Source organism: Vulpes lagopus, chromosome 1 (assembly GCF_018345385.1).
Source record: "Vulpes lagopus strain Blue_001 chromosome 1, ASM1834538v1, whole genome shotgun sequence".
NCBI classification, from domain to species: domain Eukaryota; kingdom Metazoa; phylum Chordata; class Mammalia; order Carnivora; family Canidae; genus Vulpes; species Vulpes lagopus.
In genome coordinates, this window is record NC_054824.1 from 100,501,755 (window position 1) to 100,528,768 (window position 27,014).

The 27,014-nt window shown below is 35.8% G+C and overlaps 1 protein-coding gene and 1 long non-coding RNA gene across 8 annotated transcripts in view; one reads left to right on the top strand and one right to left on the bottom strand.

Annotated features, from left to right (window-relative positions):
* Positions 1-27,014, bottom strand: part of EPHA6 (EPH receptor A6) — an 867,085-nt gene that overhangs the window by 624,779 nt on the left and 215,292 nt on the right. The window lies entirely within an intron of this gene.
* LOC121490894 lies at positions 15,943-25,703 on the top strand. Its single transcript, XR_005987799.1, has 3 exons — positions 15,943-16,039; positions 22,045-22,134; positions 25,499-25,703. It is a non-coding gene; the product is annotated as an uncharacterized LOC121490894 (long non-coding RNA).

Below are 27,014 nucleotides of genomic sequence, written 5' to 3' on the forward strand. Positions count from 1 at the left end.
GCATGTTCTTCTCTTTTAGGACCCTGAATATATCCTGCCAGCCCTTTCTGGCCTGCCAGGTCTCTGTGGAGAGGTCTGCTGTTAATCTAATATTTCTCCCCATTTAAGTCAGTTATCTCTTGTCTCTTGCTGCTTTAAGGATTTTCTCTTTATCTTTGCACTTTGCAAGTTTCACTATTAAATGTCAAGGTGCTGAACAGTTTTTATTGATTTGGGGGGGAATCTCCCTATCTTCTGGCTCTGAATGCCTGTTTTCCTCCCCAAATTAGGGAAGTTCTCAGCTATGATTTGTTCAAATATGCTTTCTGGCCCTCTGTCCCTCTCTGTGCTCTCTGGAACCACAATGATACATAGATTTTTCCTTCTTAGGCTATCATTTATTTCCCTTAACCTTTCCTCATGGTCTTTTAATTGTTTTTCTCTTTGTTCCTCAGCTTCCTTCCTTGCCATCAACTCGTCTTCTATGTCACTCACTCTTTCTTCTACCTCATTAACCCTCATCGTTAGGACTTCCAGTTTGGATTGCATCTCATTTAATTGATTTTTTAATTTCTGCCTGATTAGATCTAAATTCTGCAGTCATGAAGTCCCTTGCTTCCTTTATGCTTTTTTTCCAGAGCCACCAGTAGCTTTATAATTGTGCTTCTGAAATGGCTTTCTGACATCAAATTGTAATCCAGAATCTGTAACTCTGTGGCAGAGAGTACTGTTTCTGATTCTCTCTTTTGTTGTGAGTTCTTCTTCCTAATCATTTTGTTCAGTGCAGAGTGGCTGTATGATCGGGCTGAGTCAAGAATATCAGCCACGACCTAAGTAAATTTCACCCTAGATGATTCTTTACAAGATCAGAGACAAGAAACTGAAAACAAAGATCAGAACGAAATAACACAAAAGGACCACTAAAGTGAAAAACACATTTTAAAATAAATTAGTGAAAACTAAAAGACCAAGAATCCCAAAGAAGAAGAGAGAAAAAAAAAAGGAAAAAAGAAAAAAGAAAAGGAGGCGAAAAAAGGGGGAGACTGGGAGATGGTGATGGTGATGAAATTGTAGTGGGGGGAGAATGTAGACTACCTAAGGGGTTCTAAAGGGTGATCCTCTTGGTTCTGAGTATATTAAATTATATATGTTAGAAGATGCTTAGTCCCAAATTTATATAAACCAGAAATACTTGTAGAGGGCCCCAGCATTGATCACAAAAACATAAATGAGATAAAAGAGGGGGGGAACGAATGGGAATGAGGAATCTCACAGACTGAACCAGCACGGTATACCACTTGGTTCTGGGTGTATACTTATGTCTTAGAAAGCATTAACTTCTGCCATTGTAGAACAAAATGAGGAAGAGAAACAAAAAACACAAAACAAACAAACAAACATATCTTGTATATCTCCCAAAATTAAGTTGAGTATGTTGAAGGGAATCTAGAAGTGGAAAATATATCTAGGACCTGTAATAGTAGAAATATGAAGGTCAAAAAGGAAGAATCTTAAAAATGAAAAGGTGGTAAAATATTGTAGTTAAGGTGGGAAAAGAGAAAAAAAAAGGAAACAGCGTCTGATATAAAAACGAGTTGAAAAAAAAAAAAAAAACGAGTTGTACTGGAAAAAGGAAGAAGAAAAATAGGAGAGTTACCCTCTAGTTCTATGTACTGTAAATCCCTCGACTTCCCCTGGAGCTTTCCATCCCTGCTCAGTCTAGAACTTGCTCTTCCCCTGACCTTCTAGCTGGTCTCTGGGGGAGGGGCTGCCGTGCTCTCAGGTGTGTGTGCCTGGGGGAGATGCCCTGCCCCCTGCCAGGTGCACAGCTCAGTGGGAGCTGTTGACCCCATGAGTTCCCTGCCCACCCCCCCAGGTACAGGGTGACACCAGGAGGAACAAACAGACTGGCAGCGGCCAGGTCCCCAGCCCTGGAGTCAGCTCCCACAGTAGCTACCGCAGTCTCCCCCACAGGGGCCTGGATGCTCCAGGGGCAGAGCACGCTGACCTACACAGTTGGGGGCCACCCAGCAGGAGCATCCTTGCTGTCCTGGGCCCTCCCGGTCTCCACCTGTCCCGGGGGGCAGGGGGTGCAGAGCGCAGGATCCTGGGCTATGTCCCCAGCGCCCTGGGCTCTGGGGCCTGCGCAGCTGGAATCGCGCTCCCAGGGGCTCAGCCCCCTCCACCGAGCCGCTGCCCGAGCTGCTCCTGAGGGCCCCCCCTGCGCACTGCAACCCTTTAGGGAGCTCGGCCACAGAGTGTGGTGCCCCTCCTCTGTTAGTGACCCCGGGAACCTGGGGGCTCCACTGCCCCTCCTGGGATCCTGTCTGAGTTCCCTGCCAGCACCTTTCTGTCCGGGAAGAATCCGGTTTTGGATTTTTAAAGTTCCTGCTTCTCCAGGGCGGAGCTCTCCTGTCCCAGAGGCTCCCGCTGCCCCCCTTAGCCCGGCTCCTCGAGGGGGCCCCTCCCCCACTGGATTCTTTTGTATTTTTTCCACCTTCCTACCTTGTTAGAAGACAAACCTCTCTCTGTAGTGTTCCAGCCATTCTCTCTTTAAATCCCAGGTCAAATTCGTAGGTGTTCAGGATGATTTGAAAGTTATCCAGGTGATTTGAGGGGACCAGGTGACTTGGGGACCCTACTCCTCCACCATCTTGCCCCGCCATCCCATTCTTTTTGATTTTAACAAATACATGTTTTAAATCTTTATCAACTGTATTGATGAAGCTAAAACATGATATTTCTATGACCAGAGCTTAGTAACATCCATAGAGGATTCCATTAAAGTAGACATTGATCCCTAATTCAGCAATCCTAAAACTTGATTATTTCTTCTTTTGCTTATAAGGCTATTGTGAATAACTGTAAAGCCTCTTGCTGAAATTCACATTAACTACAGCATTTCTTCAGTAACTTCTTCAGAAGGAAAATCTAGTTAACTTTATAATCCTTGTTTTAGTGAATTTATATTCCTGATGACTACTGCTTCTTTTCTTACATCTGTCATGACACAAACCAACTATTTAATGACCCATCCTACTATATTACAAATAATAGATTCAAGCACACTGCACTATAGATTTAGCTTTTTTGTTAGAAATCAATACAAAGTTTTCCTATCTCTAGACTTCAGGCATGTGATATGAGCTACAAACCTCTTTAATTAGAATATAGATAGTATTTTTATTTTGTAAATGGTTTCTTATATTCTTAGAGAGCTATAAATGATTAAATCATTATGTTCAATAGTTTTCTTTCTAGTTTTTTTGTTTTGTTTTAGAGAGAGAGAGAGAGAGAGAGAGAGAGACTGCATGAGTGTTTGAGTGGGAGCAGGTAGGGGAAGAGGGTGATGGGGAGAGAGAAAATCTTTTTTTTTTTTTTTTAATTTTTTTAACTTTTTAATTTATTTATGATAGTCACAGAGAGAGAGAGAGAGGCAGAGACACAGGCAGAGGGAGAAGCAGGCTCCATGCACCGGGAGCCCGACGTGGGATTCGATCCCAGGTCTCCAGGATCGCGCCCTGGGCCAAAGGCAGGCACCAAACTGCTGCGCCACCCAGGGATCCCAAGAGAGAAAATCTTAAGCAGTCTCCACCCCTAGTGTGGAGCCTGACATGGGGCTGGATCTCATAATCCTAAGATCATAACCTGAGCTGAAATCAAGAGTCTGACACATAACTGACTGAGCCACCCAGGTGCCCCTTTTATAGTTTGTTTTGATGGGTCTTATTTAAGAAATATTTATGTATCCTATCATTACACCATACACAAATTCAAATCCAGGTTGACAGAATCTTACTACGAAAATCAAATATGTCAAAACATTTAAAAGAATATATAAAGTATCTAAGATCATAGGGTATATATGGATTTCATAAACAAGATTGAGCAAAGACAAATTTTAAATAAAAAAATTAAACTGAATTACTCAAACAAATTATATATCAGTTTATTGACACTCATGATATATATTTATATATTCTGAGTACTAAAAGTTCTCATCAATGAATATAGTATACTTATCTACTGTGGTCTTATTTTTTGATCTTCAATAAAGTTTTATTGTTTTTCTTCAATAGTAAATATTTTATTTATTTTAAATAAATAGAGAAAGAAAGAAAGAGCATGTACATGTATGTGCAAGTAGGGTGCTGTGGATGGAGAGGAAGAGGGAGAAAGTCTCAAGCAGACTCTGCCCTCAGCATGGAGCCTGATGTGAGGCTGGATCTCATGACTCAGATCATAACCTGAACCCAAACCAAAAGCTAGATGCTTAATAAACTGAGCCATCAAGGCTTTTCTTTCAATAAAGTTTTATAATTATTTTCTAAAATTTTTGCAGGGACTTTTTCTTGTTAATCTTCTCCTAGAATCCCCATAGTTTTTGATGATATTATAAAGAATCTTCTTTTCAATTATAGTTTCTAATTGTTTCTTGTTGATAGATAGAAACACTACTTGTTTTTGTAAAGTGATTGTGTTGAGTGATATTGCTGGGCTTTCATTGATTTATATAGATTATTGCTCTATTATCTTGGATTTTCTATTAAAATAATAATATCACTGAATAATAGCAATCTTTATTTCTTCTTTTCCACTCTTAAATGTTTTCTATCCTTAGAATGAGTGGATATAGCAAAATGCAGAACAAAATAAAGACAGTAGGTATCTTGTCAAGTCTTTGACTTCATCTAGAGTTTGATAATAAAGCATGTTTTTGATTCAAAAATTCTTTTTTGTGTTAATATTCCAGTCTTTATCATGAATATGTGCTGAATCTCATCAAAGGATTTTCCTGCATCTACTGAGATGATCATATTTCTCCTTTAACCTGCTAAGGCATTGAATTACATTAAAAGATTTTATGTTAAAATATCCTTGAATACCTGAGATAAAACCAGCTGGATCATGCTGTACTACTTTTTACACATTATTATACTCAGTCTCCATTTTTCTTTAGAGCTGTGATGTTTTTGTTCGAATATGAAAATGTCTTCATTTCTCTTTTTTTATACTACCCTTGTGTAGATTTAGTATTAAGGTTATATTTGCTTTAGGAAGAATTCTTTTTTTTTTTTATTCAATGGAGGAATTTTCATAAAATAGTATTTTACTTTCTTGAAGATTTTAATGCTTTCCAGAAATTATATTGCACTCCCCTAGTCCATTCATTTCCAGATTCCTGGATGTCAGTTTCACACTGTTTTCAAATCTCTAACATCTCCATCTCCTATCACTCTAAGATATTTTTATTTCAGAAATTAACTAAATCAAAAGACATTTTCCACAAACTTCCATCATCACAGATACTCATAAACAATACATCTATACCTATCTTCTTTCAAGAAAAGGAGTAGTCAAATACTGCTGACAAACACATGGTAATTTTCCATTGTAACTAATCAAAAAATATATGGACAATACATACTGTCTTAGTGTAATGGGACTACGGGTAACCTGGTTTTCTATATTCCTCATTCATAAAATTTCTAAAAAATCATCTGTATTCCTTTTTAATCAGAAAACAATGAAATTGGGTATCTTGGAATTTTATAATAGATTTATCTCTATTTCTCTGTGTTACTTATGATAATATTTTTTTGTCTAGTTGACTATCCATCTTTTTTTAATACATATTTTTTTAAAGATTTATTTATTTATGATAGATATAGAGAGAAACAGACAGAGACAGAAGCAGGCTCCATGCCGGGAGCCCAAAGTGGGATTCAATCCTGGGACTCCAGGATCGCCTCCTGGGTCAAAGGCAGGCACTAAACCGCTGAGCCACCCAGGGATTCCCCTCACTAACCATCTTTTAACTGAGAAGAAGAAAAACCAAAAAAGACAAAAAAATGAAATAAAGCAAACTAATGTTTCATACACTTCACAAAAAGGCTATGTTAGAAAAATCTTGACTGTGATTTTTTTCTCTATCCTATTTATGATAATTTATCATTTTGTGACATTCCAACCCTTCTTAATCATATTGTAATTAAGCTTTGCATGCAGCCATCTGCCAGGAAAATAATCCTGATTGAACTCTACAAGGGTATGAAATATCAATATTAGATATTTTCTTTAAAATAGTACTTTTGAGAAAGAGAATCTACATTTTTTAACTATGCATACTGAATTTAATCATCACCACATGTTTTACATATCACATTAAATCTTAAAAACAGCAGTATTTACTAAAATGTTTGCATCCAAATTTAGCTATAGAATAAATTATATGCAATTTATACAATGCTAGTTATTGAAATATATTCATAACTACATTTTAAACTTTAGCATATTTAAATTAGATTAAATACTTCACAATAAAGGATTTTTCTATAAGTTTATTCACATAAGAAAAGTTATTTTTAAAAAGAATCTCTAGGATGAAATGTTCTGAATATATCTGTTAAATCCATCTTGTCCAGTGTGTCATTCAAAGTCATTCTTTCCTTGCTGATTTTCTGCTTGGATGATCTGTCCATTGCTGTGAATGGGGTATTAAGGTCCCCTACTATTATTGTATTATTACAGATCAGTTTCTTTAAGTTTGCTATTAATAGATTTACATTTTGGTTGCTCCCAAGTTGGGGGCATAAATATTTACAATTGTTACTTTTTGTTGGATAGACTCCTTTATTATGATATAGTGCCCCTTTTCATCTCTTAGTACAGTCTTTGGTTTAAAATCTAGCTTGTCTGATATAAGTATGGCTACTTCAGCTTTCTTTTGCTATCCATTAGTATGATAGATGGTTCTCCACCCCCTCACTTTCAATTTGAAGGTGTCTTTGGGTCTAAAATGAGTCTCCTATAAGCAGCATATAGATGGATCTTATTCTTTATCTAATCTGATACCCTATGTCTTTTAATTGGAGCACTGAGTCCATTTACTTTCAGAGAAATTACTGATAAATATTAAGCTTAGTACTACTGTATTACCCGTAAAGTCAATGTTCTTGTAAATTGTTTCTATTACTTTCTAGTCTTTGTTGCTCTTGGTCTTTCCTTCCCATTCAAAGGTTTCCCTTTAATATTTCTTGGTTGGCTAGTGTTCACCAACTCCTTTAGTTTCTGCTTATCTTGGAAACTCCATCTCTCCTTCCATTCTGAGTGAGATAACCTTGCTGGATATAGTATTCTTAACTGCATATTTTTCCCTTTTAGCATGTTGAATATATCATGGTACTTTTTTCTAGCCTGCCAAATTTCTGTGGTCAGATCTGCTAGTAACCTTATATGTCTAATCTTGTAGTTTAAAGACCTTTTGTCCCTAGCTGCTTTCAAAATTCTCACTTTATCTTTGTCTATACTACCTGAAGCAATCTACACATTCAATGCAATTCAGAGTAAAAGAACAGCAACACTGTTCACAGAACTAGAACAAACAATTTTAAAATCTGTATGGAACCAGAAAATACCCCCAAAAAGCTAAAGTAATGTTGAAAAAGAAAAAGAAATCAAGAGGCATCACAATCCCAGACTGCAAGCTCTGTATTACAAAACTGAGATCATCAAGACAGAATGATACAGGTACAAAAAAAAGATACCTAGATCAATGGAACAGAACAGAGAACCCAGAAATGGACCCACAACTATACTGTCAACTAATCTTTGACAAAGAAGGAAAGAATATCCAATGGAAAAAAGACAAGTCTCTTCAACAAATGGTGTTGGGAAAACTGGACCACTTTCTTATACCATACACAGAAATAAATTCAAAATGGATGAAAGACCTAAATGTAAGACAAGAAACCATCAAAATATGAGAGGATAAAACAGGCAGCAACCTCTTTGACTTCAGCTGCAGTAGCTTCTTACTAGACATATCTCTGGAGGCAAGGTAAATACAAACAAAAATGAACTATTGGGACTTCATCAAGATCAACTTCTGCACAACAAAGGAAACAATCAATAAAACTAAAATGCGACTGACAGAGAGAAGATATTTGCAAATGACATATCAGATAAAGGGCTAGTATCCAGAATCTATAAAGAACTAATCAAAATTAACATATAAGAATAAATGGCTAAAAAATGGGCAGAAGACATGAACAGACATTTATCAAAAAAAGATATACAAACGGCTAACAGCACATGAAAAACTGCTCAACATAACTCATCATCAGGGAAATACAAATCAAAACCACAATGAGACCACCTCACACCTGTTAGAATGGCTAAAATTAAGAACTCAGGAGACAACAGATGGTGAGGATGAGAAGAAAGGGGAACCCTTTTTTACTACTGGTGGGAATGCATGCTGGTGCAGCCACTCTGGAGAACAGTATGGATGTTCCTCAAAAATTTAAAAATAGTGGCAGCCTGGGTGGCTCAGTGGTTTAGCCCACCTTCAGCCCAGGACCCTGGGATCAAGTCCCGCATGGGGCTCCCTGCATGGAGCATGCTTTTCCCTCTGCCTGTGTCTCTGCCTCTCTCTCTCTCTCACTCTCTCTCTCTCTCTCTCTCTCTCCCCCTCCCTCTCTGTGTGCCTCTCATGAATAAACAAAATCTTTTTTTAAAAATTTAAAAATAGAGCTACCCTGTGACCCAGCAATTTTACTTTTAGATATTTAACCAAAGGATACAAAAATGCTTATTCAAAGGGGCACATGCCCCCTAATATTTATAGCAGTACCATCAACAATAGCCAAACTATGGTAAGAGCCCAAAAAACTGACTGATGAATGGATAAGGAAGAAGTGGTGTATACATATACAATGCAATCTTACTCAGCCATCAGAAAGAATGAAATCTTGCCATTTGCAAAAATGTGGATGGAACCAGAGTGTATTATGCTAAATGAAATAAGTCAGTCGGAGAAAGACAATATCATATGATTTCACATTTATATGTGGAATTTAAGAAGCCAAACAGGTGAACACAGGGGAAGAGAAGGAAAAATAAAATAAGATAAAAACAGATAAAGAGGCAAACTGTAAGTGACTTTTAACTACAGGAAACAAACTGATGGTAACTGAGGGAAAGTGGGTGGGGCATGAGCTAGATGGATAATGGGCATTAAGGAGGGCACTTGTGATGAGCATGGGTGTTGTATGTAAGTGATCAATCACTAAATTCTACTCTTGAAGCCAATGTAATATACATAATTTAATTTAAAAAAAAGGTAGACCCATCAAACTGTAGTTCACTCCACTTTTTCATTACATTTCTTATATTCCTAAAGTATAGTCCAACAATTTTTTTTTAAAGATTCTATTTATTTACTCATCAGAGAGAGAGAGAGAGAGAGGCAGAGACACAGGCAGAGGGAGAAGCAGGCTCCATGCAGGGAGCCCGATGTGGGACTCCAGGATCACGACCTGGACTGAAGGTGGCGCTAAACCACTGAGCCATCAGGGCTGCCCTCCAACAATTATTTGAAAGCCAAGAGCAGATTAAGTCTGCGTATTACATAGAAATCCAGAGGTTTCTAATGGATAGTTTGTAATATGTTTGGTTTATTAATCCTTTTTTTCTTTTCTTTATTCTTTACTCTCTTCCTCCCTTTATTCTTTCCTTCCTTTTCTCTTTTATTCATTAAGCATTTTAACTGGTATCTTCATGTTAGATTGGATTGTAAAGAACTGTGCTGGTAAGAGGGCACTGCCAAGTGAAGTCTCAGAATATCCAAAGAAATCCCTTCTTCATCACTTAGTAGACATTTCCCCTTAGGAAAACTGTAGAATGATTCTAAATATCTGTTTCGAGACAAAGCAGTTTTGCGACAGCAAAACTTACCATAATTTAGAGGGTTAAATTCAGTCATGTATATAAAAGCACAAAGCACATACTTAGCATAAAGAAGTTGATTAATTGAAAGTTAATTTCATTTTCTTGCTCAGAATGTCTGATTAACAAAGAAATAATTTCAATCAATGTGAAACATTTTAAGATGCTGGTAATAGCAAAATGCTAACAAAACAATGAAGCAATAACTAAATCTTTCTGTAAGAGACAGGCTATGAATATTTGGCTGAATTCTAAAGATTAAGTAGGCCTTTGCCAGATGAAGAAAGACTGGGGAGGTATTCCATGTGCACAGAGTAAATGTATAAAGCTTAAAACATCTGCAAATGTATAGAACTAAAAATTATTACAAACATACGGAGACTATAAGAGGGGTGGAAAGTAGGGTGCCTTAGAGAAGTAGTGAGAGATGATGTTAGGAAATAGTCCATGAAATGTTATGCTAAGGAACTGAGTATTGTATATAACCCAGGAATTTCCAAACAGTGTTGATACTGATTCCTTCAGCCATTAAGGCTTTTGGCCGGGCCTGGGGCATCCTTTGGGGTCAATCATCTCTAGCAACAAGCAGATCCATGTTGACTCCAGTGTGCCAAACATATATTTTCGTGTTTCAGGATATCAAAAGGCTGGGAAATATCTATATAGACTTTATAATAAAGATTTGAAATGTTTAAAAGATTTTATTTATTTATTCATGAGAGAGACACACACACAGAGAGAGAGAGAGAGGCAAAGACACAGGCAGAGGGAGAAGCAGGCTCCATGCAGGGAGCCCGACATGGCACTCGATCCTGGGTCTCCAGGATCACGCCCTGGGCCCAAGGCGGTGCTAAACCGCTGAGCCACCCGGGCTGCCCAAGATTTGAATTTTTATACTTGCCAAATTTTAGATGGTTCTTATCTTGACTGGAAAAGCAATGGACATTAGGACAAATGAAAGAGTCATAATCAGAATAACCATCCTGGGGGTGGGAGTGGAAGTGAAGTGATCCAGCTGAAGAGCCTGCTTGAAAAAGGGGCATTTCCTTGTAGCTCCTGCAGCTAAGTACGAGGTCAGTTAGGGCTCTCCTAGTGTTTGTTGAAGAGTTCCAGCATGGAAAATACCTCTATTCTTGGAAAGGTTCTTGACACAGAATGAGTCACTTATACTTTACAAAGGTTTATTATATTCCTGCTCAGAGGATTAGGGTATCCCTCCAGGACATATTGGTAAGGAAGTTCCAAAAGGGAGAGTGAGCAGCTCTGATCTGGGTATACACAGCTGACTGGCTGCCCCTGCCAAGGGAGAGTTGCCCTGTCTGTGGAACTGCTGCTGAGATATTACAACCTCCCTCTGATTCTAACATAGGACTGAGGCCTAAACTATCTTGCATTTGCCCCATAATTTTCTAGAAGATGAGATTCTTGTGTTAATTCCAAATACTAAGGAATTTCAAAAACAATGAATAAAAGTCTGCTATACCAAAAAAAAGTTTTAGGATTAGACAAAAAAAGGATGAAATACAAGATCAAAGCAGTATTCATGTGAGTCAGTGGTTGCAGCAGGGAGTTGCTTCACTTTGCCAGTCTGCTATTAGAGCTACCTTTCTGCTACCTACTGTCTGCTCTGAGGGCTTGCCTGCTGAGATCAAGCTGGCAGAGAGCTATACTGCTAGACCAAGTCATCACATCAGGGCCTAGATGGCCTGCTGCAGAGAATGTAAGCAGTAAAGAGGTTGTCAAGATTGTAGTTTGATCTGATTGTACACAGGGCAGCACATCTGATCTTACTGCTTGTATTTGGATGTAGACAAGTGTATGCTTTTCTACTCAGAGCCTAGTCTGAGATTCAAAAAGTTCATAGTCCCTCCTGCAGAGTAACCTTGCCTGCTTGAAAGCAGGGGAGTTCTCTAATAGCTGTACCCAAGGATGAAACTACGGAAGGACAAACACTTAGCATTGATTTTCTAGTCTTACAGTGAGTTCAGAGACATGGAGATGTGTAACAAATGTTAGCAACGGGCATACACCTCTCCAACGGTGGGAGTGAAGTGGTATGAAATATCAAGAATTCAGGTAAAGTGAGAGAAGAGGTAGACCAATTCAGGAGAGGGGCCTAAATCTTTGATATTGTACCCTGGATGAGTCTGACATATTTATATGTCTGGGGCCATTAAAATTTGTGCTCCTTAAGATGTAACAGCAACTCATTCAGTAAATGAAAAAAGGCAAAGAGCAGGACTGAAATGGAGTCAGATAAATATGTGCAGGTTTGGGAAGAAGTGGTCATTGAAAAGGGCATCCCTTCCTAGAAGGTTTGTATCTGGGCTGTATAAAGGCAAAGTTCTCCCAAGCGATACAATTCACAATACACCATTAATTCACATTATTACAAGAGAGCATCACGGGCTTCCAGGAGTAATGTCCAATAGACTCAAAATTCTCAGTTCCATTTGCAGTCCTCAAGCATTAAATCAGAGAAACAAGGATTGGCCTGAACAGGGAGGTTACCTGATTTCAAGGATTAATGGTCAGGTAGCAATTACAACACAAAAACATAGAACAAATACCCTAAAGGAGGTGTGAATGTAACACTGTAGGAATGCAGAGGAGCAGTGAGAGAATCAGCCCAGCAGTGATGAGTTCATCTATTTGGATGCTATTGCCTAAGAATTCTTGGTACAGAGAAAAGAAACTAAAGATAGTACATTAATCATCTCCACTTTTTATGAACAAGCAAAAGTAGAAAAGAGAAGTAATTAGACAGGGAGGCAAAGAAAATGAGAAAGTTCTCTTAACAAAGGCTATTAGAATTCTTGCGTAAATAGTCCTTTGGTATTTTATCCCTTCCAAAATTGTCAGGATTAAATTCTAAATATCCTAAGTACAACATATTTACCAATGAAATTTGAATCCATAGTCATATGTAAACTACACGTAAGACTTAGAGAGCAAACAGTTAATTTAATTTCCCTACTCCATGGTAAACAACTGCAGCACTTCTTTGGTGTTACTGATTATAAGATAAATTATCTCCAAAGGATTTGACGTTGCCAAAGAATTAAATTATTTTATTTCAGGAATCATCTCCAGGGAGAACAAGAATCCTTGGATCTTTATAACTATGTTAAAATCAATTAGGATTGATCAGAGAAAGAGAGTTGAAATGATAATATAGGAAACACTCCAAGGAATTCAAGTTCCCATAACATGAAGAATTCATAATAAGCTTTTCTATCCTTAAGAGCAAAGGCCATGATAAATTGAAAATGGCTTGCACACCTTAATCAAGATCTATTATCTTTTGGTTGTTTCTTATTTTAACGACCTATTTTGATATAAGATCTCAGACAAAAAAAGTTGTTTTGTTATGAAATATGATCAATACTTAGAAAGTTATTTAAAAGTCCTTATCAGAATTCCCATTGTATATAATATTAGCTTATTTATATGATGAATATTTTAATTAGTGTCTTCAGTCTTTGAGACTTGAGACCCAACTGGAATAGTATCTGAAAATTATTAATAATAAAATAAGAGTTGAGAATTCCAGATCCACTGTTTTCAAATGGACATCAGGAATTAAGTACTGACAAATGTATATATTTGTAATAAAGCGTCATTATTATCATTATTATAATGAACAACTGTGGTTCTCTTTTTAACTATTCTTTCCCACTGGAGTCTACAGGGTCAAATAAAAGGCTGATAGATCAAATTTTAGGTTGTTCTGTTGTTCTCTCTTTTCTGAGTCATGTTCCCTCTTCATTGTCTTCTGCAGTTTTATTGAACTTAGTAGTATAAAGGTTACAAGGGGCACAATCTGAGGCTGCAATTTGCTCCGTATCCAATTATATTACAAGGACTTACTGCCTAACAGCTTACTTCAAAATGTCCCCTGGCTGCAACAAAACAGCCAGGATCAAAAGCTATAAACTTGAAGCAAACAGTTGCCACTTTCTCTCTTAACTCTTCACTATCTGCTACATGTAAGTTTTACATAAACCCCCATTTGAAAACCCTCCTATTTCTTCAGGATGTGAAACTAAAAATAAAATGCTCAAATTTGAGAAGTATTTGAAACCAAACAAAACTACCTACATCTATAATAGTTTACTATCTCCTACTTAGTCTCTATTCCTTATTTTTATATTTCATTGAAAATTTCAGGAGCTACTGTGATTTCCATGTAAGTGTGTGTGTAACTCCCTCACAGAAATACAAGGTTCTTGAAGGCAGCAACCACATCTGTCTTATTTATCTTTTCTTTTCCTTAGTAACTTAGCACAGATATGGCACATTGCAGGCACTTCAATGGATTTGGTTAAGAAATCTACCTTTTAGTTTGTTTAAATACAATTCTTAATTCTACTGCAGTTTTGATTTTTTTTTTTTTAACAAACCTAAGTATTTGGCCTATTTAAGAAATCTCAATATTGGAGGTGATCTGTAAAAACCTCCTGATGGTCTATTATCTCCAAAAAGTGTTTATCATGACAGTACGGCAAGGAATTTCACATATATTTGAGTTTTTCTCACTTTAAGGGAAGAAGTATGGCTTTTTGAAACCCCTTGTCAATCCATGAATTGCTACAGGGCCTTTCCAGAGGCTTCCCTGGCCAGGTAGCTCCTAGCCAAGGGCAATTCTTGGAGAAGGTGCAGCTGTGAGCCTTTAACAGCCAATAAAGGATGTTGCATTTGCTTAGTAAATGGGATTTGGACAAAATACTAGAGTGCCATTACACATATTTTTTTTCCAATTTAACATTCATCTAACAAGATTATTATCCCTATTTTATGATCACAAAATTAAGTGTAAAATATTAAATGATTAGTTCAAGAGAAAACTCCAGCACAGAATACTGCCCAGAATGAAATCTAAGACTTTCATTCTAAAACCAAGCCTTTATGCATTAAATCCTGCTTTCCAAACCCAAAGGAGATCCTTAAAAGAGTGAAGACCCTCAGAGCTGGAGGACAGAAACAATGATTTACTTGTCAATGACAATGTTTTAAATTAAGTAAGGAAATCACACACACACAAAATTAAAATGTAAAAACACTAATGACTCAGTTTTTAATAATGATTTTGTTAGGAGAATAACCATATTAATAATGGGGATAGTACTGGCTAGCATCCATTTGGTTTTTGCTACATGCTTTTTTAATCATGCTGATACCTTTGAAGGTATTTTCATACTTAATACTATCTAAGCCGATGAGATATACTACTGTTATTCCTACCACATAGATGAAAAAGTAGGCTGTAAAATTTTGATCCTGCTCAAAATCATAAACCAGGAAGTTGCATTTTTGGACTTGAACCCAGGTCAGCCTGATAGTAGATTCTGTGTAGTGGCTAGATTTTGTGACTAATCAATGTCCCTGGCAAAATGAATTGATGTATCTAATTCTGCACATAACAAAATGATTTTATTTCTAGGACAAAAATCTTATGAGAGAAACAGAACAAAAATATCTCAGAAAGTGATAAAAACTTAATGACAATTCACACTTTATTTTTAAAATCACTCCAATTACTGAAATACGGTAAGGAATAAATCAAAGCACTAATATATATTATGTCATAACCAGTGAAAAGTTCAGACACATAGCATGTGACTGAAAAAGATAAAAATAGATATAAGTATAAAAGTAGAAATCTCTGACAGTGAATGAAGAAACATTCATCTTTATACATAAGAAGTTGAAAATATACAATTACGTTTTAAAGATTCTATTTATTTATTTGAAAGAGAGAAAGCAGCGGGGAGAGACAGGGAGAAGCTGACTCCCCACTGAGCAGGGAGCCCAGTGGTGATCCATCCTAGGACTCTGAGAACATGACTCCAGCCAAAGGCAAATGCTTAACTTAACTAAGCCATCCAGGCACCCCAAAAATACAAAGAAATTATTTTGGAATAAACATTCTGCTACAATAATCGTGTAATTCTGAAGGCTAAATTGCCAAGAATAGAACTAAAAATAGAGATTTTTATTAAGGCACAATCCATTCCTTTAAATAAATCCATTCCTTTTTAAAAAATGGAAACTTAAGGGCTGTTTTCACAAGATTTCTGGATACATGAATCAAATATTAAATACCAAAGAACAAGTAATACTTACAATACTAGTAAGGCATATCACTGTTTCAAAATACGCTTGGGGAGGTATTAAGAAAGAGAAGGATGATAAAAGGGCATCATGTAAAAAGTGCTAGTGGCTATAAAAGTTATGTACCACTAGAGCTTACCTCTTCACTGTGTATTCTATACAAAAGAGAAATTTTATCTGCAAAACATCCCGCTGAGGGACTGGAATTGCTGAAAAGGTAAAGTGCTTGCTCTAGCATCAGAAAAAGGAAGGAGGAAGGTAGGGGAAAAGTACCCTGGGAGAGATAACCCAAAATAACAGTGAAAAGTGTTGGAATGCTTGTGTTCTTCTTTGGGGGAAAACTGGAGTGCTTTTGACCTATAGCAATGAACTGTATAAAGAATTATTTCACTTGTTTCTAAAGGGAATTTGTAGATACTCTAAATCTTAATAGAAAGCAAAACAAGAAATAGGGGTGTTAGAAAGAATGGAGTTTACATTTACTTTTAAACTCTTCTTAGAAATCTAACATTATACTCTGAAAATATAACTGCATGTGGAAATATGGCTGCAATTATATTTCTTTCAAAAGGACTTTTAACATTCATGCAATACAACAATGGTCAAGGAAGTTTACAAATGTATTTTGAGAAACCGGAGTTGCTGAGGTTCCAGAAAAGTTCAAAATTGAAGAGAAAGAGGACCTCTGCATGTAACTGTTTCTGTAGTTCCATGAACAATTCAATTTGAAACTAGAAATGAGTGTTCTGTATGTGTGCATATTATTTTTAGTAGACTGTTTTATGTCACTTTGAAAACAACTGGTGTAAGTAATCTACTAAAAGTAATAGCTAAATCTGAAAGATTTAAAGCAGTCAGGTAAAGGAAAAGTAAAACAAAAAAACATCTGCTCAGACAAGGCTAACTTCTAAATGTTTCTGAAGGTGACTTCAAGCAAGAGATAATGCCTTTAAAATAACCCATTTGCTGACATGGAAATTAAATATGATGCCAATACAAAGAGAAACTTCTATGTAGAAAATTAGATGAACCATTCCCATTATACTAAATCGTGTTTTCATGGACAACAAAGTACTTCATATATTAAGTCCATAAAAAAATGAAAATACTGAGGTTGTGATAATGTACAGTAACGGTACTGATCATTACAAAGATTATAAAATTCTCCCCAAGGAATAGGAACAGAGTTTAGCTTGCTCTCTTTTTTCACATTAACGTCTTACTGGGGATCAAGAAGTAAAAACTCAACACTAGGATCAGATGATTTTTTTCATGCAAACATGAAATGATAATTTATAAATGAGTTATATTTTCATTTTAACAGCAGGAGCAATTTGATTATAGTAGTTGGGAAAAGAATACTCAAATTAAAACTTGTCCAATTTTTTTTTTTTTTGTTTTTAAAATGCCAACGTAGAATGATTAGACTGGAGACTTAGCATACAATTTTATTTTATGATATAATGGGACATAATTGTGGTCAATAAGAAGTTTAAAAATCATATAAGAGCACAACTGAAGTAAACCCTCTGAAATCCAGAGTTTTTAAAAAATTGTTTTAGCTCATAATTCTTAGAAAATATTATTTGATTTATAAAGCCACAATAGACACTTATATATTTTTTATACCTAGGATCTCATTGTTTCAAAAAAATATGTATTATAATTTGGGGGGGGTAATCAGGCAAAATTGTTTGTGTTCTTAGCTTTGATTGGGGATATTTTCTAATGCAAATTCATTGAACCTCAATGCTATTCCATAATAATGAACTTGAATTTTTCACTTATCTTCCGTTTTAGAAATCAGGATGTGGTTTTGTTTTGGTCTGTATTGACAGTCCTCACCATCTTATATTTTAGTTATTAATAATACGCTCAATATTCTTTTCTTTTTTTAAAGATTTTATTCATTTATATTCATGAGAGACACAGAGAGAGAAAGAGGCAGAGACACAGGCAGAGGGAGATGCAGGCTCCATGAAAGGAGCCCCATGCAGGAGATCCCCGGACTCCAGGATCACACCCTGGGCTGAAAGCAGGCGCCAAACCGCTGAGCCACCCAGGGATCCCCTAATATGCTCAATTTTCTATAGAAAATGTTCAGCCTTACCATACTCTATTCAGCCAAGCACCATCACACAGTCACTACCTTTCATGATTAAAATCAGAATGCTTTTTATTTGTTAGCTCACTAGTGATTTTCAAATAATTTGTTTTCAATGTCACTTCTAGAACTAAGGTGAAAAGTTCATGATATACGTGATAATGAATTCATGATGTTACTTCACTGGTTATTTGTGGTGACATACTGACCACACCTTTTACATACTCCATTAAAATTAACTGTTGCAACTTGTCTTAGGTTAAATTTTGTACATTTAATTTTTCTTCAACTTAGAATTTGATTAACCTGACTGCACACTTACAACATTTTAACTACAATCATTGTAATTAAATATGCAACCTGAATAAAACGGTGTACATAATAAAAATTAAATTGCTGTCTCCTAAAGCCAGTTCAGTGTCCCTGGTGAAAACATGCAGTCTCTGACGGCTCCTCACACAACTGCTAGTTTAGGACTTTCCATGTTCCTTGGGGGAAGAACTGCCACATTCCTAAGAATCCCTTAACTTTTCTTGCAGTTTTCTCAGTCCCTCTCCTTCTACTATGTACAACTTTCAAAATATTGGATAACCCTAGTTAACTACAGTTCATCAGTATTTTCCAACTCTTTGTGGACTTAAGTTGGCCATGTCACACTTTGCTTATGTTAAACAATGCACACGTACTTTTCTTAATAAATCACACACACAATTTCATAATTAAAAAGATGGGGAAATTCTCATAATCTTATCATAAAGATACACGATTCTTATGAATCATATTTACAGTTTATATAAGTTTATATTTGGCTTCTCTTCCTAAAATTTTAACACCACCATAATATTTCGTCTAATGGATACTTTTCTAATTCATTCCTTGACTATTATTTAGTTTATCAGTAAAATGAATCTGTCATGGTAATTTATGAGGTAATAATTGGGTACTACACACATCTCAATACCCAAGTTCTAAGAGGTAGCCAAACTCATTGAAAAGACTGTATGAGAAGCTCTGGAAGGGGAAGGGAAGTTAGGAGGACTTTTAGGGGTAGAAAGGGGGATGAAGAGAAGGAGTTGCAGAAGTGGTGGGTGGATATAAGCTTTGTTCCATGGCTCTAACTCTCCATAATGACAAGACATCAAAGGGGTAGCTATCTGGGTGCCAAAGAGGCTAGCTTCTGGGCAGAGAGTATCCCATTCCTTCTAAAGACAGCCTTGTACAGAGAGTGTCAAGAACGTAGCAGTCCCCTGAACTAAAACTAAGGGACTAGGGGTTAGTCCCCCTAACCCCTGTTAGCAGTGCAAAACAATAGCAGATAATTTGAGGGATGTCCCTGATTCACAGGTATTGAGTTAGGGTTCAGAAATATGGCACAACTGGGTGATGTCAGTAATAACAACTCAGGTTGAATTCCTGCCTCTGCAGTAGAAAGGTGGTTCAAGAATAGAATCAGATTGCCTTGAGAAAAAGAAGAGAGATTTATTACAGAGCTAAATATTTGGACTAAGATTCAAAACCACTAAATAACCTACTCTGAAAGGAAAGCCTTTTTATATATCACTTTGTCTTTCAGGATTATCCCACTGACAATTTCATGGTAGTGGATATATGTCAGTGGATAGGGACATTTTTCATGACCCTGGAAATGCATAACCAGATTGCCTATTCAAAAGTGTGACCAGGGGTGCCCGGGTAGTTCAGTCAGTTAAGCATTGGCCTTTGGCTCAAGTCATGATCTCAGGGTCCTGGGATCCAGCCCCAGGTGAAGCTCCCTGCTCAGCAAGGAGTCTGCTTCTCCTTTTCCCTCTGCTCCTCCCCAGATTTGTGTGTTCTCTCTCTCTCTCTCTCTGTCCCCCAAATAAATAAATAAAACCTTAAAATAAAAAAGTATGACCAATTAATACTGCCATGGTCATCACATCTTCGCTGGATTTAAATGATACCATTATGGTTTTTTGGCTTATCTTTTATGTTTTAGCACATTGGCAAAAAAAAAAAAAAGTGCCTTATATTACTTCAAAACGAGTGAAGTAAAACTATTGTCCTTGTTCTTTTGTTAAAAAAAATTGTTTAATGATACATGATTTCTGTAAAATGAACCAATGAAAAGCCAATGAAAGTTTGTGCTTTGATGAATTCTAATGAAACCACCTTAACAGAATTACAAAACCTTACCATTAATCCCTACCAATTCCTGTGCTTTCTTGAAAATCATCCTTCCCAGCCCCAAGTTAACCACTGCTTCCCTTCAATCAGAATAGTTTACATCCTAAAAATTCAAATATCATTCAATATGTATTCTTTGTGCTTCAGTATGTATTCCCCCAACTTCTTCCATTCAATATTATTTTTTTGAGAATTTAGTGTCAGTATTTTTCTCATATAAATTATTTTGAGTCTTTTTCTCATTTTCCTTCAAATCTTTTTCAATCTATAACGTTATTATATTTCATTGATGATATCAGATGAAATTTTAGTACTTTTAAAATAACCTATAAGATGTTACTAGTTTCCCTCTTACAGTAACTAAATCCTAAGTTAGAAACCATAAGAATGATATTTGGAAAATATTTTCATAAAATTATACTATCATATTTATATTTAGATAGTATAATTTTATAAAAATATTTTCCAAATATTATATTTAGATAATTCAGTATTTTAAGGCAAGTAAATAGTTACTCATTCTTCTATTTACATTCAGTCAAAAAGAGAAGTATGATGCTCCATGCATACTGGAGTTTTATTGTTGTTACGTTTCAAGAAGTGTAATACAGCTGCAATTGTGACATATGGGAATCAATTTTTCTAGTCTTTATTTTTGTTTTTACTTTGTAAAACTGCAATATTTAATTTAGTTATTTTTAAATGTTTAATCTGGGGCACCTGAGTGGCTCAGTCAGTTAAGCATCTGCCTTTGGCTCAGGTCATAATCCTGGGGTCCTGGGATTGAGCCTTGCATAGGGCTCTCTGCTCACCTGCTTCTCCCTCTCCCACTCCCCCTGCTTGTGTTCTCATTCTCTCTGTCAAATAAATAAATAAATAAATAAAATATTTAAAATACATAAATTTTTGACTCTATAACACCCAATTAAAGGAGAACAAAAAGACATACATTGATCTGAGGCAAATGCTCAGACTTAAGGAAAAAGCTTTTTATCATTTTAAGAATTAAAATTATTAAATGACATTAAGTCTATATTTAATTATGGTCTATTAGAATACAAATATTTTATTAACTGGTTGTGTATGAGATACTTATATTGTTTTCAGTTCAACATCTTTTTTGGGAACATAAAATCAAATAACATCTACAAACAACATAGTTTTAATAAAATGGAAAATCATCATCACTTTTTAGTTCTTTTGGAAGTAACTGCATTGTAAACAACATTGTAATTGTTCCAGAAAAGAGATCAATTTTTCATTTTTTGGGATGCCTGGGAGGCTTAGCGGTTGGGTGCCTGCCTTTGGCTCAGGGTGTGATCCTGGAGTCCCGGCATCGAGTCCCACATCCAGCTCCCTGCACAGAGCCTGGTTCTCCCTCTGCCTGTGTCTCTGCCTCTCTCTCTGTGTCCCTCATGAATAAATACATAAAATCTTTAAATTTTTTTTCATTTTCTTTAGAGAATAAAAGAGAGAGACAGAGAATATTCCACGGCTAATCATTACAGCACAGATAATACTGAAAGTTTGGGTAATCACCACTATGATTTCCTATTTTGATATTGTGGTGACTTATTAAAAAAAAAAAAAACAAAGAAAGAAGGACATTTTTGCTGAGCTCCCCTTATTACCAGACACTATATTCAATAATTTATATTGTCTCATTTATAAGCCTTCCAACACACATAAGGGAAAAGTATTATCTTCATTTTGCTAACTAGGAAACTGTTGTTTAAAATGGTTAAATAAGTTCCACAAATTCAGCAAAGGAATGAAAGCTACAATTTAGTTCTGGCCTTTACAGAGTTAGTCACTAAATGAGTTCTTCAGCTTTTTCTTTTCTATGTAAGATAAACTAGTTCCTTCAATCATTCCTTGTTTGATAGAACAATCAAACATCATTTATCCCACCCTCCATATCCTCTCTAAATTCTTTTTTTTTTTTCAAGTAGGCTCCATGCCCAGTGAGATCAAGATCAGAGCTGATATCAAGACCAGAGTTGAGACCAAGAGCTGGATGCTTAACCGACTGAGCCATCCAGGTGCCCCTAAATTCTTTATGATCCATTTTTGGAATACCAAAATAAAACTCATCAAAACTCTGAAAGGATTCTAAATATGTTAAAAATTCTAGATAGTAACAAGGAAAATTTGGCCACTGACAGCTTTAACAGGAATTCTTGACACCTAATTCCACTTTGGGGATGAGGATATGGGAATTAAGAGTAAGTATGGAGGAAAGAAATTTGTGTCTATATTGCATATCATTCTTGATTAAGAAATTTAGAAACAGAAATGGGTCATCAGCTAGATATTTTACTCTAACCACACAATAGCAGCTATGGCCACAAAGGGATGTTAATAAAAATAGACTTTCTTTAAAGGCAGTATACCTCTGGGACAGAAGCTATTTCCTCACAGTTTTAACAGGAACTGAGACCATTATAAAGCATTAGAAGGTTGGGTTTTGGTACATTAAACAAGCAACTGGAATCACTTATTTTCAGACAGAGGTTTCATTAACCTGTTAATGTTTATTCATGCCAATTCTTAACAGACCAAAAATAGCTAAAATCTACTGAGACCAATATTTTTCAAGCAGCATCAACACCTTCACTTTTAAGAAGTAGGTATAAAGTTTCTTTGGCCCGTTTCAGACCACTAAAGTCATTTTTCCCCCAATCATCTATCTCTTTAGTCTCAATGCATTCATTTAATCTCTCTCTCTCTCTTTCCCTCTTCCTTGGTTTTAAATCATTTTTATTAAATTTTTTTGAAAATTTACATAACAATAACAGCTAACATAGCAAATACTTATTTATATTGTCAGAGGGGCTATGCTAAGTCCTGTATGTACATTATCTCTTTTAAAACTCACAAAACTGGGCAGCCCTGGTGGCTCAGCGGTTTAGCGCTGCCTTTGGCTCAGGGTGTGACCCTGGAGACCCAGGATCGAGTCTCAGGTCAGGCTCCTTGCGAGGAGCCTGTTTCTCCCTCTGCCTGTGTCTCTGTCTGTCTGTTTCTCTCTCTCTCTGTCTCCCACGAATAAATAAATAAAATCTTAAAAAAAAAAAAAAAACTCACAAAACCACATGACACAGTCACTGCTTTCTCCCCTGGCTTGTAATGGTTGAATAGCTTCATTACTCTGAGAGTGTCAGAACTGAGCTTTGAACTCACTTGAGAGCCTGCATACCTCATCGTTAAATTATATTACCTTGCCTTAAAACTATACCTTTGGAAGCAACATTTCCAACTAAGTCATAACCAATTTCTGACAAAAGCTTATGGTAATAAAATATATATATATATATTTTGCAGTGATTCAGAAACCAGAAAACTTCTCATTAAATACTGGTTTGGTTTTGGTTTTTCAGTTTCTTTAGACAATTTTTCAAATAAATCAGAATCAAGTCAGTGAGAAAATAATATAACATTAAAACTGGAAGAAAAGATAGGAAGCAATTAGTGAGCAGCTTTGCAAATGTTAACTCTTTGCTGGCAAAGACTGTGTCTTATTTAAGTGTGGTATCTCTGAATATAACACTTGGCTCACAGAAAATGTGAGTTAAATGAATCATGTAAACAATAACTTGAACTTTGAAAATTTGGACTAGATTTTCATATATTTTAGTTTCTTAGTTTTAGATCCTCAAAGAAAAAAAAAGAACAGATAAACCACAAACAATCCTGTGTTCATTTCAGGCTCTGTTCAAATTCTTCATGTTTGAAAATTCAGAATGTTTAATTCTAGAATTTCTTTCAGATTAATTAGAAATAAAATGTATCAGAATATGTGTGCTAGTTCTAAAGCCTAAAAATTAATTTATTTATAATGTTTATAGTTCATAGTAAAAAAAAAAGATAATGCTCTTTATATGAAATCATTGCAAGCTGTACTGGAGAACATTGCTAATTACACCTTACTACCCCTACCACTACTGAGATCAATATTTTGACTCTAACAGTTTCAAAGAAGTAAGAATTTAAACATATGGAAAATATATGTATACTTTGCCATTTGAAAGAAATTGTCATACAGTTGAAAAATTAGCTGTCCTCTACCATCAAATGCCTGTTTCCTACACTGGGTCTCAGGTGAATGAGAAAACCAGATGGGACCATGATAGAGTAGCTTTACTTGTATCACAACTTTGATATGCAAATTTCTATTCTAAAAGAATGAGAAATGAACTGACCAGCAGATACTCTCATAAGAGAATTCCTCTAACTATGTGAGGGAGGGTGGAGACTGTGAACTCTGAGAGGGATATGCTTTGACATTTTACTTTCCGATGTAATGTACTCAAATGCAAAATACTGCCTATATTAAAATGCATAAAAAAATCAATTTCAGGGTATAAAGTGTAAATGTTGCAATAGATTCATTCTGCTAGTCTTACAGATGATTCTTTACTCAAGTTGATATTTGTCTTTATGAATAATTGAATTGTATAACTCTTTAGCAGAGAAAATGAGATATTTCTCTACTTGAGGATTTTTATCTAAATGAATATAAGTAGAAAATAACTTTAAGAGAAACACTATAAAAAAGTTCTTAAAAGCCCTAAGAATTTACTTCCAAAGAATATATAATCTAAAACTAAAAAATATATTTTCTCTGACAATAGTTTTTAGTTCTGCTTTATTATATATAACATTTCACTAAATTAATATAGTAATAATAGTAATAATATAGTAATAATACAAGACACAAAAAACAGGTTTAGAAGGTGAAATTATAAAAATAAGTAATATAAGAATAAAGTCCTTGAAATCTAAACAGGGTTCTGATTATGAGGAATTCCTTGTGGGAAAGAAAGGAAAATTTGAAAAAAAACAGAAGTAAAGGCAAAACAATAAAATTATAGTGTAAATTAAAACATAAAATATTTAATATGTAAATTAGAAATTAAGTTAGGAAAGTATAAACATTTTATATAACTTAATCTTACAAAACGTGACAGTATGAATAGCTACAAGTCAAATAATAGAAAATGAAAGAAAGTAAAGAACTTTTACATATAAACATTTTAGGTAAGATATATACTTTAAAGCCTATTAAGCTGTAAAATGCTACTGTAATGTAATGTTGAATGGGAATTTTCCCATGGCCAGAAATTCCAACAAAGAGCCAACTGGAATTTCATCATTGCTAGGAATCTATAGTCTTAGCTCACAAATTAACATTTGGGGCCAGCTGTTTCAAAAAATGGATTATCAAGATTCACCAGTTTCAGTACCCCTAGTCATGACAGCAATAATGAGTGATGAAAGAGAATGGTCTTTGGGGGTGATGTGAAGTGAAGCAGTCAAAAGAATCCTTCATAAATGTAATGCTAAATATCCTTAAAATGTAGGTTAAATAGCCTAAAATAAAATGTCTCTCAAATCTATTTTTTTCAGATCTATTCCCTCTTCTAAAACATTCGTGATCCCTTGGGTCCACAGAGAGTTTAATGCTGCCCACGCATGAAAAGAATGACCAAAATAGAGAGGGAGGTGCTGAAACAAGAAGCTCTAATGATTCACCTTCCTATTCTTTGATGAAGCAAGAATACAGACTTTCTTGGATGGCAAGCATATGAATATGTCTCCTGAACTTAAGCAGACCAGCTAATCAGCTAATACCCACTCAAGCAAATTGCCGTAAGTCTCCCTAACAAGTAGTTTTTTTTTTTAAAGTTTTTATTTAAATTTCAGTTAGCTTACATACAGTGTAATATTAGTTTCAGGTGTACAATATAATGATTCCACCTAACAAGTAGTCTTTTGGGGGAGTTTAGTGAAGAATAGAGAGATAAAATGAAGGGCACCTGGGTGGCTCAGCGGGTTAAGCATCTGCCTTCAGCTCAGGTCATGGTCCTGGGGTCCTGGGATGAGTAGGGAACCCTGCTCAGTGGGGAGTCTGCTTCTCCCTCCCTATCTGCCCCTCCCCTACAGTGCTCTCTCCTGTGTGAATGCACACTCTCAAATAAACAAAATCTTTACCAAAAAAAAAAAAGCTGAATCTTGATTTGCCTCTTCAATAATCTGAGAAATGGGACACCAATTGCATAACTCTTGGAGGAAAGCACAGAGCACACAAGGGAAGCACTAGCACTGGGAAGCCAGGTACACAGAGGATATCTACGGTGAGAATCAGCCTAAGCAACAGCAACAAACAACAAAAAGAAGACTGCAATCTCATTGAGTCTTGTAAAAACACATTTGTCTGCTCCTGACATATCACAGATGGAGCTGGTATCTAGAAGTGGGAGAGAAAAGGGGTGTCTAGAAGCCAACCCACACCCCAGTACTCTCAAAGCGCAAGAGCTGTCAGCACAGATGGTATGTGTAGAAAAGCTTTGATTGGAATTTCAGATTGACATTTTAAAATGAATAAGTAATAGAATAAACTAATAACCCAAGAGTCTGAAAAGTTATAGTATCTATCCAAAAAAGAGTCAAGGAAGAGCCCCCAAGTAAAGAGAGTGAGAGAGAGAGAGAGAGAGAGAGGGAGAAGTTCCATTATAACACAGCTAGGGGAAATTACTGGAAAAAATTATAACAATATCTTATTTAAGCAATAATAGATTGTAACTCCTCAAAAAAACCCCACTTATTCTATTTAATTGTATACTTAGAATAACATTATTGTGTTCTATCTTGCTGGATAACAGAACAGATCATTGAAACTCATGTGTGTATCTCTGACAAAAGGCACAATAAATGTATTGTTCAAGTGTGTAGCACCCCAGAAATAATTATGCTGAACCACAAACCAGAGCATTGGAAAAATGCATTCATTCCACAAACGTTTTTTCAATGCCTCGAATGTGCCAAGCAAAATTCTGGTGATCGTGATCTCAGTGATGAGTGAACAGAGTCTGACGTACCCCTATTTCTGTACTATTACCCTGTGGATAGACCAGTCAAGGAG